This window comes from Acipenser ruthenus, chromosome 5 (assembly GCF_902713425.1).
Source record: "Acipenser ruthenus chromosome 5, fAciRut3.2 maternal haplotype, whole genome shotgun sequence".
NCBI classification, from domain to species: domain Eukaryota; kingdom Metazoa; phylum Chordata; class Actinopteri; order Acipenseriformes; family Acipenseridae; genus Acipenser; species Acipenser ruthenus.
The window spans coordinates 44,272,961-44,290,272 of NC_081193.1; the positions used below are offsets into that span (position 1 = coordinate 44,272,961).

At 40.5% G+C, this 17,312-nt stretch overlaps 1 protein-coding gene across 4 annotated transcripts in view; it reads right to left on the minus strand.

The window, feature by feature from the left end:
* Window positions 1-1,204, minus strand: part of LOC117402388 (1-phosphatidylinositol 4,5-bisphosphate phosphodiesterase beta-4) — a 163,326-nt gene extending 162,122 nt beyond the window's left edge. For all 4 annotated transcript variants that reach the window (XM_059024262.1, XM_059024260.1, XM_059024261.1 and 1 more), the window contains exon 1: window positions 837-1,204. The gene's annotated coding sequence lies outside the window, so the exon portion shown is untranslated. The remainder of the gene's footprint in view (window positions 1-836) is intronic.
* Between the last annotated feature and the right edge of the window lie 16,108 nt (window positions 1,205-17,312).

Below are 17,312 nucleotides of genomic sequence, written 5' to 3' on the forward strand. Positions count from 1 at the left end.
CCACCACTATCTCAATAACAGTAAAAAATAACAAAACATTGAGGAGTCGTCGTGACCGTCACTGAATAAGGAAAAACATCTAATCAGATTCGTAATAATCTGCTAAAAGCTGAAGGAAATCCGAAAGATTTCTGATTTTAGACCCACTATAACTGTCAGACTTGTCTAAGGTTTGCCAAAGTCAGAAGAACCCGACGTAGAATCAAAGCCGGTATTAAAATACATGTTTATTTCAAACATTGGTTTCCTTTTAAATAATAGCAAATAAAGCGTGTTTCTCCTTTATACCATCCCCACATGGAACATCCCAACCAGCGTAATGCCCTATTTACTGAATTAGTTTATTTTAGTTAGTCCCATTTCATTCATATCAGCGCTCGTGACACTGCAAAAACAATAACTTGCCCTATGTTGTTGTTATTATTATTATTATTATTATTATTATTATTATTATTATTATTATTAATAATAATAATAATAATAATACTGCACAATGCATTTAAATACGGCTGCAAAAAAAGACAGAAATAAAGAAAGAAAGAAAGAAAGAAAGAAAGAAAGAAAGAAAGAAAGAAAAACGGTTTAAACCAGGCTACCCATTCCCCTACCTGCTACTTACAAAACCTCCATCTGCAGTTTGGATTCTCAGCTGCTTCGACTGTGAGGGTCTCTGGGCTTTTCTCTTTCAATCACCAAACAAAATTTCCTTTTGCATTGCCCCTTAATTTATTTTTTGTTCAACAGTAACCCGCAACAAAAAGCACGAGATAGATACACCGCGTACAGGGTGCAGCAGCAGGACCTCTTAGTAAAGACAAGATAATTAATTTTCTTACATTAGATGGGAGTCGTCGGTGGATTCAATCCGGTGTGCATTAATAATGGTTGCTGTGGCAGCGCAGAGGATTTTCTCTCTTTTGATTCCAGCTGATCTGCGCTAGCTTTATCACTCCCAACGTTTCCGCTACAGTCCCTTTCTCCCTCCAGTGGAGGACGGTTGGATGCGGTCGAGCGAGAGGAACACGTCCCGGGAGAGCGAGTGCACACACTACATATGAATGACAGATTGTCAACAAAAGTGACTGGTTTCAGGTACCTTCGCAGCTAAATACAGCGTGTGTGCTGTGTTGCTGGTTAGCGAGCTGGCTGTAACAACGGTACACTATCACCACAGCACTTATGTGACTTCACTATCGCTCTGACAATGAACAGTATGATATTGGCGCGTGTGCATTGAGTGCACTCAGTGGTAATGGATGATGTATTTCCCAAGAACTAGTTTTTTTTTTTTTTTTTTTTTTTTTTTTATGGAAAGAATTAATTCATACATTATAATAGCCTAGCAGCAGCAGAATATTTTGCGTCTACTGTACAGCATACAACAGCAAACGCCTATATATATATATATATATATATATATATATATATATATATATATATACACACACACACACACACACACACACACACACACACACACACACACACACATATATATATATATATGTGTGTGTGTGTGTGTGTGATATCATATTCTGCTAATTCTGTTATTTCAATGTTTCATTTTTTTTTCATATGTTGGTTAAAATATGAATTAGGCAATACTTACAGTAAAACTGACGTATTGCATGTAAAGAAACGGGTTAGGAAAGGGGTAGAATTTTCGGTGAAAACGTGATTGCTCTTAAATCGTGCAAGCACAGCTACTTCATACCTGTAACACATTATCTCGCAATGAGACATGGCGCGTGCCTATCCGAACTTTGCATCTGCGTGTGGTTCTAAAAAAATATCTTTTAATCAGCCGCTCACTCTGGGCTACAACTAAGCAAAGATGTGACACCTTCTGAGGAAAGAACTGCGTCAAGTGCCTTACAGTAATGTACATTCACGCGACTGACGTTTTCACACAGAGTTCCTGCTAGAAGGTACAGTAGAATTAATTCAAGTACTAAAAGCAAAACTATTTAACCCTATTGTAAAAATGTAATCTAATCTAGCAGTGCAGAATGCAGTATGACTATTGGGAAATATGTGGTCACTGTAGGCCTACTAATATACAGTGTTTAAACCACACCCTTTAAACCACCGCCCATCTATTATAAAACAGTTCAATTGGAGAGTATTGGGTTAGGAACCTCTTCTCTGTGCTTTAGAAATTACCATAGAACGAACCTGCTTTTCTTCAGGATAGCATTCTTTTTTTTTTTTTTTTTTTTTGGTTTGTTGTGTATTTACAGTTTCTTTACTGTGGAGTTGTAACCCAAAATGGACATTACCATGCAGTTTAATAATAATTACCGTATTAATATATTTCATCCTGTTTTTATTTTGGCGACAAATCGATGATTCTTCATCAAATAACACATCTGTTCAAGTCACGTAGCACGTTTTAATGATTGGTGATAAATATATATAAATATATATATATATTCTTTTATAATCTTACCCACCTTTGATTGGAAAAGTATAGAAGTAGCTAACACTCATTTTATCAGTTCATTTGATCATTTCCCTTTGATTGTTAACTTCAAAACAGCATGCATCTGGGTTGAGGAGATTCTGATCCTGAACATGTTTATGATGTATGAAAGAATGGGCTTAATGGTTATCAAAGTAATTGAAAACAACGTGTGGGATAGGGAGTAGCATGTGTATCTTTGTAAATTAACACAAAAGGGTTTTCAATACCGATGTCGTTGGGAATTAGTAGACCGGGAAAAAGTGGATCGCGCAAGCGCAGTAAGGCAAAAGGAAGGCGTGGCAGCAGTTCGATTAAAAAGGGGAGGTTAACTAAATAAATCAACATTTTCTATCTGGTCATTTTATTTGCCAGATCGTATGGTAATGTGTTCACACAACACTTTCTTTTTTATTTATTTATTTTCGGTCTGTAAAATATCTGTGCGATGCAAAGTGTTCAGTTATTCTTAGGGCCACGGAAAATTCACGGTTTCACAGAAATCGTGTATTGACTGCCTACCGTGAAAAACATTACTCTTTTTTACATTACTCTTCACCAGCTTTTATCATTTAGAAACCATAGACAACTACATAGAAATGTCTGCAACAATAATAACACTATGACTAATAATAGATCTTATATTTGTCAGTCTTGGATGTCGCATCTTTGCCACTAGATACAATCCCTGATTTCACAAGCTGTAAAGATGAAATTGAATCTTACAAGTATAATGCCGCTGAAAGTGACAAAAATGTCAATATTGTTGATTTCTGGGTGAGGTCTGAAATCAGATTCCCAAACATGGCAAAATTTGCACGCTGCTTTTTGTCAATTCCACCAAACTGGATGCAGAACCAGCAGTTTCTGCATATGGGCAGGTTTTTACACCACAAAGACAAACCATGAGTGTTGAAACTGCAGCAAGGTGCTCCATGCAGGCCTTCAACAAATAACTAGTTTTCTGCTCACGGGCCAGATAATTATTGTGTGTGTGCGTGCGTGTGTGCACGGGCCAGATAATTATTGTGTGTGTGTGTGCGTGCGTGCACGGGCCAGATAATTATTGTGTGTGTGCGTGCGTGCGTGCACGGGCCAGATAATTATTGTGTGTGTGCGTGCGTGCGTGCACGGGCCAGATAATTATTGTGTGTGCGCGTGCGTGCGTGCACGGGCCAGATAATTATTGTGTGTGCGCACAACACGCTAGATGGATAACAAGTCGCATACGATTTCTTCTTCTTGTTTTTCCAGTTCTTGTTTTTCAGATTATTATTATTATTATTTATTTCTTATCAGACGCCCTTATCCAGGGTGACTTACAATTGTGACAAGATATCACATTATTTTTACATATAATTACCAATTTATACAGTTGGGTTTTTACTGGAGCAATCTAGGTAAACTACCTTGCTCAAGGGTACAGCAGCAGTGTCCCCCACCTGGGATTGAACCCACGACCCTATGGTCAAGAGTCCAGAGCCCTAACCACTACTCCACACTGCTGCCCTATAAAAGATTATTTTGTATAGGTTGATTCGCTCAAGTAGCACGATGTTATGTGGTTTTAAAACGTCATAATTTTGTGTGTGTAAAGAAAAACACAAAATTTCGGTTTTGTCACTTGCACTTAACCCTGTTTTTAACAATTTGTTTTTCAAAGTCAGCATAATGCTATACGACACAGTCCGTTTAATTACTGTATGAACATAAGTTTTAAACGTTTACAAAACTCGACAATGTTGCCGAATTTGTCATTCAAACTTGTTTTGTGTTAATCAGTTTTGTCTGCTTGTTACTTTTTTCAGCCAACACATTTAAACAACCTTTGTTTGTTACATTTTAAAAGATTGTTTTAAACGTTTCAATGTAAATGGCAGGCAGGGGCATCACACAGTGCAAGGCAATCCACACACAGGCGGAGGGCAGGCGCAAACCCGGGACCTCTCGCACTAAAACATAGCGCCGATACCGGTGACGGGGTGGTGAGGTAGGAGTGGACACAGTGACACTCAGGTCCGGGTGCAGTGGTGGTCAGTGCTTCCAGCTCTAGCTCCAAGGGCTCATCCACCGTCTGTGTACAAGGAAAACAAACAAACCAGATGCTTGTTTCTGTATCACGAGGTCGTATGTGTAAACACGACAAGTCTTTCAACCACTTTTCACCTCCAACCAGGCTGGTTCTCGCGTGTTTCTGTATACCTGTCGGATCTTAATTGCTGTCGCATTTGAATACGACAGGTAGGCTAAAGCGCTGTATTACTTGGCAAATAGGTCAATTACGCACTACAATTTTGAATGGTCTGGGCAACTGCATTCATGTGTATAACTATTGATGAAGGAGACATATACTACTGTATTAAATGTCCTAAAACACATGTTCAACTACCCTTTATGTAATTCTATATATACCCATGTAATGCAGTCATTCGGAAGTGCACCATTCACACAGAATTCTAGCTATTACATAGTGTTATAGTTAAATTGGTATATATTACCACATAGTAATTACACCGGTCAGAACACATATGGCACATTAAAACATTTAAATAAAAGGATATTAATTCCTAAGAGAATTTGTGGCATGTGTTTGAAGATGAGGGATGATGGAATCTGAAAAAACTGTCCGAAAAAGTAAGCATCTTAGCAGACCCAGCTTACAAGTGCTGTCAGATGAAGTTGAGAATAATAAGGAATGAAATGAGTGCTGTCAGTACTGGGAGGACTATAACGTGGATGCAAGCAAAAAAGAAATGGACAGATTATAGTAACGTGACCCACTAAAAACATCAGCAGTGGAGACATGAGAGTGAGAAAACAGGCAGATGGTCCCCACCCTGCTACATTCTGTCTACAGAAGAAGAGAGAGGAATTCAGATTTTGGGGATGTCTACCACTGATGGTGTTCCAGGTGGATGTGACACTTTGCCATCTCATGTCCCAACTGATAGCAGACGAACGGAGGAGGCAGTTGATCCCAGAGGTATTTATTTTCATTTAAGTATTTAAGGACTGTAGTAGTGTCTATTACATGAGAGGGCATAAAGGGCACTGTGACAGAAATACAATGAGTTCTGGTGATAAATCTTCCTCCCGACCTGTGAGGGCGCTAAAGAACGGGAGGAGAAGTATCTGGAAGGGCTGGCCTGACAGTTCGTTTCTGGGACCGGAAAGTGGGTCAGCCTGGAAGGAAGCGAGACTCTGTTGTAAGACCGTATTGATCTGACAGGTAAACAAGGGGCAGCTGCAAGTAATAAGGCAGCTGCAACCGTTTACCTAGATATCATGCAGGATTACATATAGGGGCCAGGGTAACGCTGTTCTTTTCCTTCGTTTGGGTTAAGCCAAGGACCGAGAAGGACGTAATCCCTGTATTACTCTGCAAAGAGTTGTGTGTGTGTGGGTTTGTGTTTGTTCGTCTCTGTAAACTAACTGTCTGTGTCTTTTGAAATCACTAGACAGCTAAACGCACATCCGGAGCTGTCGCCTTGGGCCAGCACAAGCCGGATCACCACTTCACGAACTGTCACGGAATAAAGTATATTCACGCACCACCATCACGACTGCACGCACCCGAGACGGGTGACCGTGTTTTTGTTTCCTTTATCAGGACTGCAACCTGTGTTCTTCAGCCCCGAGCTTTACACATCGTTGTGTATTGCCGGGGCTTATTATTTGTGGTCACTAGACCAGGACGGAAAATAAAAGCTTGTTTTCTGGATTACAGTTGTCTGCCCGTCATTCCTGCACCGCATCACTGCTACACCTGTTCCCCCTACCACCCACTTTGCCACAGGCACATAAGGACATTTTTATTTTATTGTGTTACATGTTCCCATGTGTTGCAAAAATTGCATCCTCCTGCTCACTGGTAAATCCATCTCAGTTACATATGTGAGCAGGAGGATGATGGGAAATGTAGTTCTGAGAGGTTCATGCGGGTACATAGGAAGCCCTCTTGAGGCAGGGAATGCAATTTAAAAGTTTAAAAAAGTGGTCAAAATTTGCCCTTTAATAGGATAAGTGTTTCATAGGTAATGGAAAATAATGCATTATCTATATTTAAGAGGAGGGGGAGCAGGATGTCGAAGAACCCGGTACCTCCGGATTACTTCAATCAGCACCAATACGTCCATTGAAACTGAACATGTGCAGCTGCAGTGCTGACAGAGTGGAAACAGAGAAAGCCTGGCTTCAAATATGCCGCTATAATTACCTTCACACACTTTTCTGGTGAATATTGTAGAGCACCGCCAGATGTGTGTAGAGCTCTAAAGTGCATTTTTAGGGCTCCTATGCACCTTTCAATAATCTGCCTAGTTTTGGCATGGGCAGTGTTAAATTTCTACTCTGCTCTAGATGTTGGTGTTTGTACGGGTGTTAAAAGGAATGGAAGATGGGATATCCACTGTCTCGTAATAGCCAGCCACCTTGGAAGCCACCTTCATCTCCAATGTCTTTCACACCACAATTTCTCCATATAAATATATGTGGTGCCCAGACACTTTGCTACCACGTTTGAATTTAAGAGTTGGAGGTTGCACCCAATTAATATCCTAATATAAAGGTATCTCAAGGTTCGATTCATGTATAGCAATAATAACAGCTTAATATAGATAGTTTAACACATACTAGTCGGTGTAATAAAGCAGCACAGAAAAACAGTCCTTAGCGCCAGTACTAGAAACACTTAGTATAACATCAATGTTGTGTCAATGTGCAGTGAGCAGCGTCCTCAAGACCGTATGTGTGTGTGTATATATATGTATGTGTATATATATATATATATATATATATATATATATAAATATATTATACCGAACACAAACAGGAAACTTAAAAGAAAATAAAGCAACAATATAAAATCAAAACACAATCTCGAGTGAAAACGTAAGAGTAATTCTCTATATCATGAAAACAATACAAAGAAAAAAGTGAACAATTCCAAGAAAACAGTATAATGAAAACCTTATAGTGAAAACAGTGAAAATTCACTAAAATAAAATAAAAACAAACACAATTAACATCCTTATCAACTCTGCTATCAAAATTATGTACAGACGTATTCACGTTATCAATGCTTCAAACTACGTGAATATACTTTCTATAAACAACAAATAAAGAAATGACTAGCTGCATTTTCCTGCACATATCATTATAGTCTCCATTAAGGAAACAATAGATTTACAGCTTTTTACACCTATACCGCATCAATGATTACATTGCATTACCTTGCTGGAATCATGAAAAAAAATGAAAACGTACCTAAGTTACTTAAAAATAACATATCAAAAGAGAACACAATATTTACCCCGGGCATACAAAACAGATATGGTCGACAGCATGCCACACAGTCTTGCACTACAGATTACCAATAAAATAATAAACAACAATTACTAAAAGGAACAACAAACATACAAATACACACAGGAGTAGGCGATGCAACCAGGCTTACCAACTTCAGCAGACAGAAAGTTGATATCTTTTGTTTACGGAACAATCCACAACAGCGTCTTATGGTTTGATAGAAACGGCATGGTTATATAGTATACTAAATTGTTAACAATTAAACAATTATACATTTAAGATATAAGAAAGGAAAATAATGAAAGGGTTGATAGAATTAAAAGGATTCCCCTGGGTCTTGCTATCCTGCCTGTTGTAGTCCACCTGCTACACAAATATACATTTTCCCATGTTGGCTGTCAGCCAGGCTACCCTCAGAGACTGCAAGACAACTGTGAGCCTAGCCTTATGCTTTTGCCAGAAGGAGCTGTAAATAACCACATCGTCAATATACGCTGCTGGGCGTAAGACCTGGTCCATTAGTCTCTGAAAGGCAGCGTGCACACCATGTTGCCCAAATGGCATGGTTATGAAATGAATTAGAGTATTAGGGGTAGAAAATGCAGTTTTCTCCTGTGAACTGCGAGTTAAGGGGATCTGCCAGTATCCCTTCGTCAGGTCCAAAGTTGAGATGAACCTTGCCGTTCCCAGTCTGTCAAGAAATTTGTCGACCCGAGGCATGGGGTAGGCATCAAACTTGGCAATAGCGTTTACCTTAAATGCAGAAGCGATTGGTGCCATCCTTTTTGCCGACTATCACAAATGGATTGCACCACTCGCTCCTGGAAGGCTCAATCACCCCAAGTTCGAGCATCGCCCGTATCTCTTTGCTAATGCCACTTCGTCGAACCATGACACCTGGGGGAGTGATAATGGCATGCTCAACAAGGTTAGTTTTGCCAGGCATATCAGAAAGAACATCCTTGAACCCTCCAATTAACTCATACAGATCTCCCTTCTGATCTGGAAGTAACTGTTCCCCCATCGGAATGCGCTGAGTGCTAGGGTCCTCTGTACAGGATCCAAAATCATCCTCTACTTCATCTGGGGCTATAAATAAGGCCTTCCTTGCCTGCCAGGGCTTCAGTAAATTCACATGATAAATTTGCCACTCATTGCGGCGATCGGGCTGTCTAATTTCATATTTCACTTTCCCTATAGCCCAGATCACCTCATATGGCCCCTGCCATTTAGCACACAGTTTGGATTCCGAAGTGGGAAGAAGCAACAGTACCTTGTCTCCTGGTCAAAAGGTGCATATTGGTTGTATTGCTGCTGTTGCCGGTGCTGAGACAATTTTAGATTGTCCTGGGCCAAATGACCAACCAAATCTAGGCAATCTCTAAGTAGGAGCACATGCTGCACTACATTTTTGGACGAGCCGTTGTGCTCTTCCCACCCCTCTCAACCAAGGATGCCGCAAGGCTGTCGGCCGTACAAGAGCTTGAAGGGGGAGAACCCTGTCGAACTCTGCAGCACCTCTCAATGCAAAAAGGAGGTAGGGAAGAAGCGTTGCCCAATGTTTTTGCTCTTGGTTCACAAATTGTCTCAGCATCTGCTTTATGGTCTGATTAAAACGTTCCACCAAACCGTCTGTCTGTGGATGATAAACAGATGTCTGGATGGGACGTATTTTTAATATTTTATATTAGGGGTGGGCATCGATATGAAAATTGTATATCAATATCGATATCGATATTGGTAATATCGAAGTCTACCAAAATACAGAAAAATATAATAACACAAATGCAATATGAAACATATATACATGTAGACGTTAAGAGATATTTACATAAGAAAAGCAATAACTTTAATTTAGTGGTGCTTTGCTTTACAATATCTTTGGAGAAAAACAAGGTCTTGTTATATTGTTTTACTATTCCATGCCATCATCAGCCACTTCAAAACTGAAATATTTCTATACTTCACTGTGCAGGCTAGCCATTCCGGAAGTGATTTAATCTTCTCTGCGTATAAATGCACAACACATCTAAAAGTATTAAGTATGGTTTCATGCTGAATGTTGCATTATTTTGAGATGTGTTTTGATGTTTTTAAAGTACATCTCATTTATAATAGCGAAAGTCCACATTTTAAAAATAAATGAACAGTGTAAGTTATCGCATGGAAAAAATGCAATGAACCACACTGACACATGTGCATATCTCACAGTAATCCCAATAGTGCTTAATGCAGCATGCAAGTAGCGTTCGGTACCTTGCGAACACGTTCTGAATGGAAGAAAAAAAAAGATATATACATATATGACATGATTTAAGCCGAGCACAGCTGGGCGATACGTCCTGTTCGGTGGCACCTGGAACAGATAGGAGGGGCAGAAGGCACTGGGGTTACATATCTGTCCTGCTGCTGATGAGACAGCGGGTCAGGGGCATTGAATCTGCCCCCGCTGGGGGCGAGCTGTCACCTGCATGGTAGGGAGGTTCGGCTACCCATGCGGGTCGGTGGTCTGGGAGGTCTGAGGAGCGAGGAGGGATTGTGGTGGAGGTGGAGCCACCCCCCTACTGCTTGGTGGTGAAGGAGAGGCCAGCAGGCTGGTCATGGAGGAGATTAGGTAGTCCTCAAAGTCCTCCGCCAGTTTGACTGCGGCTTCAAGAGTGGCTGGATTGTGGCACCGTATCCACGCCTGGGTCTCGGCACCGACCACAATTGCTCCAGGGCAATGGCTTCGCCCATTTGTACCCCCGTCTTCCTGATGGGGCGGGTTATGCGGCGTCCTGAGGTACTCCATGAATAGTACCCGATGCGTTTCCCCCGTGATATTGAGTCGCTGGAGGATGGCCTGTTTGACCAGGTCGTATTGGCCGGCCTCTTTGTTGGTCATGGCCTAGTAGGCGGCTTGGGCCTCCCCGATTAAACAGGGGCCCAGCTGGCTAGCCCAGTACTCCCGAGGCCATAACGCGGTGGTAGCCAACTGCTCGAAGGTGACCAGGTATCCCTTTGGGTCATCCTCCACCATCATTTTCTGCGCCATCACGGGTCCAGCTGGTACATGGGGTGCTTCTCGATCAGTGCCACGTACCTCTCCTCTCTCTCAAAGTCCGCAGCCTCCCGTCTATCATCCAGCGCTTGTAACAGTGCAGATAGTGCAGTGGCGTCCATAATCCCACTCTAACAGCACGTGTGGCAAAGTGGCAAAGGTGTAGAGGTGATGCAGTGCTCAGGAATGATTGGAAAAAACACAGTTCATGGTAACCAGGTCTTTGTTTGCTGGTAAATAATAACTTGCTCTACACACCAATGTGTATCGCTCAGTTAAACAATGGGATTCAGTCCCGAAATAATAATGCAGTAATAATAGCATACAACACAGACACAATCGCTTATTCAAACAGTGAGTGCTCTTTGTGCAGGTGGTGCGATACAACAATTGTGAAACAGTGGTGCAGTGTAGTCTGGCCTTTAGCAACAGCTCCCTGCTAATGTTAACCATCTAACAATGACAAACAATGACAGTTAGAAAAACAATACAAACAAAACATGCAACACTCATGGTTATTTTATATCTGTACTCCTTTTACAGGTCTGTCCGTAACCATAACAAAGGAAAAGATTGCTCGGCCACATCCCCTGATATGCCCTCACTCATGCCCCCTTCGGGAGTGAGTGCAATCACGTATACTCCAATCCATGACTGACACATCACCTACCACATTAAGGCGATGACTTCTGGTATTGTGGCTCCGCCCACTTCCTGGATGGGTGACTTCCAACTGACCCTGGAATGAACTGTCAAACCATCTAGTCCGGGGCACACTATTCCTGTTATACAACGCCCTCACAGGTCGGGAGGGAGATTGTTGACTCCCTCTCTCTCTCTGCTCTCTGTCACAGATGCGCACACATCTTTTGTTGAAGCTTATAATAGCTGAAGCTCTCTGTCGCTGTAGTTGTCTCTGCCGATGTCTTAAATAAACCACATGCATTACATGAGCCATGTTTGTCCACTTTCACCACGCTAACTTTTTGTTAGGATTGTGTGTGGCTAAGTTAAAAAATGTAGGCACACACTGAAAAATTTAGGGGCACTGTGGCATGGCACTAGGACAGAGCCCTGCACATATGAGAGGGAGCAGGGAAAAGCCCTGTTGATTTTAAAATGTATTATTTTGTGTTTGTTTATTATTATTATGATTTATGTATTATAAATATGACAGCGAAAAGCCATGTGTTCTGTTTATTGTGCAGAAGGTGGCCATCTCCCGATTTAATTAATTGATTCATTTGTTGCTAATCCGGAGATGGTCACCATTATATAAGCCTGCAGCTGTCTCAGTTCGGTGTGGGTGTTCAAGAAGAGAGAATGAGAGCGAGCGAGGAGAATGAAACCGAAAGTAAAAACGAAAAATAAAGGATCAGTGAAGGCAACTGACTAGCCTGACCTTGGGTTTGTTTTTGTGTTTGAGATTTGTTTTTTGTTTCAACCTTTTATTTTGCTCTGTGAGCAGTGTTTTGTTGGTCAAAGATATTTGATTTATTTGTGTTTTGTTAATAAAAATAGCATCGCAGTGCGCTTTTCAACCAAGTTCCTGCTTGTGTTGTAGTTCCTGTTTCTGGCCTGATGTCACCACTCAGTCTTCCCTGTCAGAGGCGCATAAAAAAGAATACAATCAAATTTCCAAGAAACAGCTTTCCTTAAGACGTTTCCATTTTCAGAGTGAGATCTTTTCTTTGAGAGTGATCATGTCCTGTGTTTGAATGTTTATAAGATTTGAGAATAGGTGTGTCTCTTTGATTATTGTTATTCAATTTATCATCTCTCCTAGTCATTCCACTGGTAAATCTTCCACACGCCTGCTTCTTTAAATGTCAACAGTCTTGTTGCACGCATCCACTGATATATACTCAATTCTTCCAGATCAACGAATAATTCAAATGGTAACATCATCTTTCCCTGTACATTTCAATATCGTCATTTGCATTGTTTAGCAAGGCAGTACATTCATATCTTGTCTCTTCACGCTGTATCTACAGTGAAAACTACACTCGTTCAAATTTTTCGGGTTCAAACTGGATTCTCTTAAATTCCTTTCTGAAATAATATGGTATGATTCACCATCAGGGAATTGAAAATAAATATACAGTGGCTCTCAAAAGTATTCACCCCCCCATGGACTTTTCCTCATTTTATTGTGTTACAACATGGAATCAAAATTCAATTTAGTTTTTGCCACTGATCAACACAAAAAAAGTCCATAATGTCAAAGTGAAAAATAAAATCTACAAATTGTTCTAAATTAATTACAAATATAAAACAAAAAATAATTGATTGCATAAGTATTCACCCCCTTTGCTATGGCACACCTAAATAAGCTCTGGTGCAACCAATTGCCTTTAAAAGTCACATAATTAGTTGAATGGAGTCCACCTGTGTGCAATTAAGGTGTTTCACATGATTTCAGGTTAAATACACCTGTCATTGGGAGGTCCCACAGTTGGTTAGTACATTTCCTAACAAAAACTACATCATGAAGACGAAGGAACATTCAAAGCAAATCCGGAATAAGGTTCTTCAAAAGCACCAATCAGGGGTAGGATATATGAACATTTCCAAGGCATTGAATATCCCCCGGAGCACAGAACAGTCTATTATTAAGAAATGGAGAGAATATGGCACAACTGTGAATCTGTCTAGAACAGGTCGTCCTCGAAAACTGAGTATCCGGGCGAGAAGGGCACTAGTCAGGGAGGCCACCAAGAGGCCTATGGCAACTCTAAAGGAGTTACAGTCTTCCACGGCTGAGCTGGGAGACACTGTGCATACGGCAACAATAGCCCAGGTGCTTCACAAAACTGGCCTTTATGGGAGAGTGGCAAAAAGAAAGCCATTGTTGAAAAAAACTCAAATCTCGGCTAGAGTGCCAGAAGGCATGTGGGAGACTCTGAGACCAAGTGGAAGAAGAGATGAGAAAAAAATAGAGCTTTTTGGCCTCAACGCTAAGCGCTATGTTTGGCGCAAGCCTAACACCGCACATCATCCTGAGAACACCATCCCTACCGTGAAGCATGGTGGTGGCAGCATCATGCTATGGGGATGCTTCTCTGCGTAAGTGCCTGGAAAGCTCGTGAAGATGGAGGGTAAAATGGATGCAGCAAAGTAGAGAGAAATCCTGGAGGAAAACCTGCTGAAGTCTGCAAGAGACCTGGGACGGGAGAAGATTCATCTTCCAGCAGGACAATGACCCCAAAGATACAGCCAAAGCCACACTGGAGTGGCTTAAAAACAAAAAGGTCAATGTCCTGGAGTGGCCCAGTCAAAGCCCGGACCTCAATCCAATTGAGAATATGTGGAAAGAGTTGAAAATTGCTGTTCACCAAAGGTCCCTATCCAACTTGACGGAGCTTGAGCAATTTTGCAAAGAAGAATGAGCAAAAATTGCAGTGTCCAGAAGTGCAAAGTTGGTAGAGACTTATCCAAATAGACTCATGGCTGTAATTGCTGCCAAAGGTGCCTCTACCAAATATTGACTCAAGGGGGTGAATACTTATGCAATCAATTATTTTCTGTTTTGTATTTGTAATTAATTTAGAACAATGTGTAGATTTTATTTTTCACTTTGACATTATGGACTTTTTTGTGTTGATCAGTGGCAAAAACTCCTAATTAAATCCATTTTGATTCCATGTTGTAACACAATTAAATGCGGAAAAGTCCAATGAGGGGTGAATACTTTTGAGAGCCACTGTATTAGGACGAGACTGGAGATCTTATCAAGATTACAATTTCACTTTCATTTAAACTGAGTTTTTTCCCCCCTCTAACCACCTTCCCATTGATTTAAATACTGCTACAAGTCATCCAACCATCTGCTCCCAGTCATCTATCCCCCAAACTGCCCATTACTAAAGAAGTCCCGGAACCCCTCATCAAAATTCTTCACTTTGGCTACTTCACCCCATATAAAGACTCCCTCCTGAAATGTTCGTCTCTACATACTGCGGATTCCTCCGGTGTGGCAAAATCACCTCCTGGACCCAGACTTCATCTTCAGGTCATGTAATCCTTACATTTAAAACATTATAAGACTAACCAGGAAAGAAAAGTGGTACACATACATTTATTTTGAACAAATTATGTCATCTGTCCTTTCTCTGCTCTTTCCAGCTACCTGTCGATGCGTCCTGCCACCAGCTCATCTGAACCCCTCTTCCTCACCCCAGAAGGATCAGTTGTTTCCAGGGATTGGTTGTGCGACCATCTATACGCATCTCTCCTATGATTTCCTCCCGATAATTACTCCAGACATTCCTTCAGAATCGGTTCCGCCACTTCAGCTGCTTCGAGGAACATTTCTCCACACTTGACACTTGACACACATGGACTTCTGGGGCATACAAACTTTACATCCGCAAAAATGACTCTCTGACATTTTAGCATCGCAAAAAAACTCTGTCACTAAAGAAAGGAAAAGAAAATGTAACATATATATATATATATCTGTTCTGAACCTGGAGGAAGGGTAACCCTCGGCCATGGATTCCATAAGGTTTCCTCCTGTCGCCTTTTCAGTGAGTAGGTGGGGTTTCTTACCTGAGCGCTGAGCGGATTAATTCTGCAAGGTGAAGGAGGTTGAGGTGGGCCTGTCCCGGGGGAAAGTGGTCTTGGTCTGCTTGTTCTGCCCGCTGGCAAGATATGTTGTCATTTTTATTTGCGTTTTTTTTTTACTTAGGTAGTTCAGCCAGCATAAGGTACGGCTTTCGTGCTCCAGTGGTCAGGCCTGGATCAAATCAAATGTTTTTCCTTCTAAGCAGGTCTGTATTTTGGGGGAGGGTGGGTCTGCTCGCAAGATATGTTTTCATTTTTATTTGAGTTTTTTTTTCTTCTTTTTAGGTAGTTCGCCAGCATAAGTAGTGGCTGCGAAGCTCCAGTGATCAGACCCCGAATGAAATCCATCAATTAATTACGAAGATTTTTCTATATCTTACAAAATGTAATTTATTCTAATGGTGGGCTGGGTGATTTATTTTATATTACAAGGTAGGCTATTTATCTTTCAATCAATATACATTACATCATAGTTCGGCCAGCGTATATTATTATTATTATTATTATTATTATTATTATTATTATTATTTGTTCATTTAGAAGACGCCTTTATCAAAGGCGACTTGGGGCGGCTATTGAGCTCCAATGGACAAGGCCATGGGCCAAGTTATATTATGTTTCATTATGGGCATGGTCATTTGTCAAATGCAATAAAGAATTGTTCATTTCAAATCTTGTGGATGTCTCCTTTCTGAATGGGAAACTATGTTGTGTTTCTGAAAGGGGTTATCCACCCACTAATCACTTACATAATCAAACTGTTCCTATAAATAGCCCTCTCGTCTACACCTTGTTGTTTCTTTGTTTGGTCCTCCACCTTGCAGCAAGTCTTGTCTAGGGGGAAGGTGACCCAGAGTGCCACTTGTCCTGCCTGTTGGCATTAGTTATCATTCAATCAATATACATTACATCATAGTTCAGCCAGCGTATTGGGGCGGATATCAATGGACAAGGCCATGGGCCAATTTATATTACGTTTCATTATGGGCATGGTCATTTGTCAAATGCAATAAAGAATTGTTCATTTCAAGTCTTGTGGATGTCTCCTTTCTGAAATGCAAGTTCTGTAACCAACATTTAGTAACATATGCTGGTCTGCCCCGATGTGACTGTGAAATCTTGTTGCAGTTTGTCATTTTCCTGACTCACAACCTCTCATTGACATGGAGCACAGAGTGTTCTATCTCTCAGTGCATCCTTCCTTAGTTGACAGTCCTTACTTAAAGCACTGTGTATTGTCATTTAATGTGTGTCCTCAGGTCATCAGTCCATCAAAGGTCAAAGACATTAGAACCATGCTCAGTCTATATATATATATATATATATATATATATATATATATATATATATATATGTATATATATATATATATATATTTTAAAACAACTAGCCCTGCACAAGACCCTTTGCGTTCCCACCACCACATTAAAAAGAAAAACTCCCGTACTGCACACAAAGCCGATGTGCTTCTGTTGTCTAATGATTGTGTATCCAGGCGCTGTCAAACACTTCCTTTCACACAATGATTTGAACTTTCGCATTTCATATTTTACTACACCAAAAAGCTGAAAAAAAGGCATAGCAATTTTATGTATTTTTTTAAAAACTTTAAAAGGACCCTAAAGTTGCACAATATATACCACAGTATGAATTACTCTATTATTAAGATCTATAATTTGCTCAAAAGAACGTTTGTTAGAAAAATTGTATCGTGTAAAATAAATAAAGTACTTTTTTCAGCTGGTGGTAAACACAATTAGAGAATGATCGGTTATATTGCTTAAAATACAAATATATTTACCAATACAGGCTATTACTTAAGAGCAGAGATGAGTGGTTTATTTTTGGCACGGGATAAATAAAATAGTATTACACGTGGAGTTTGTACAAAAAATATATATATTCACTTACCTTAAAAAAAGTTTGAATACTGTAAAT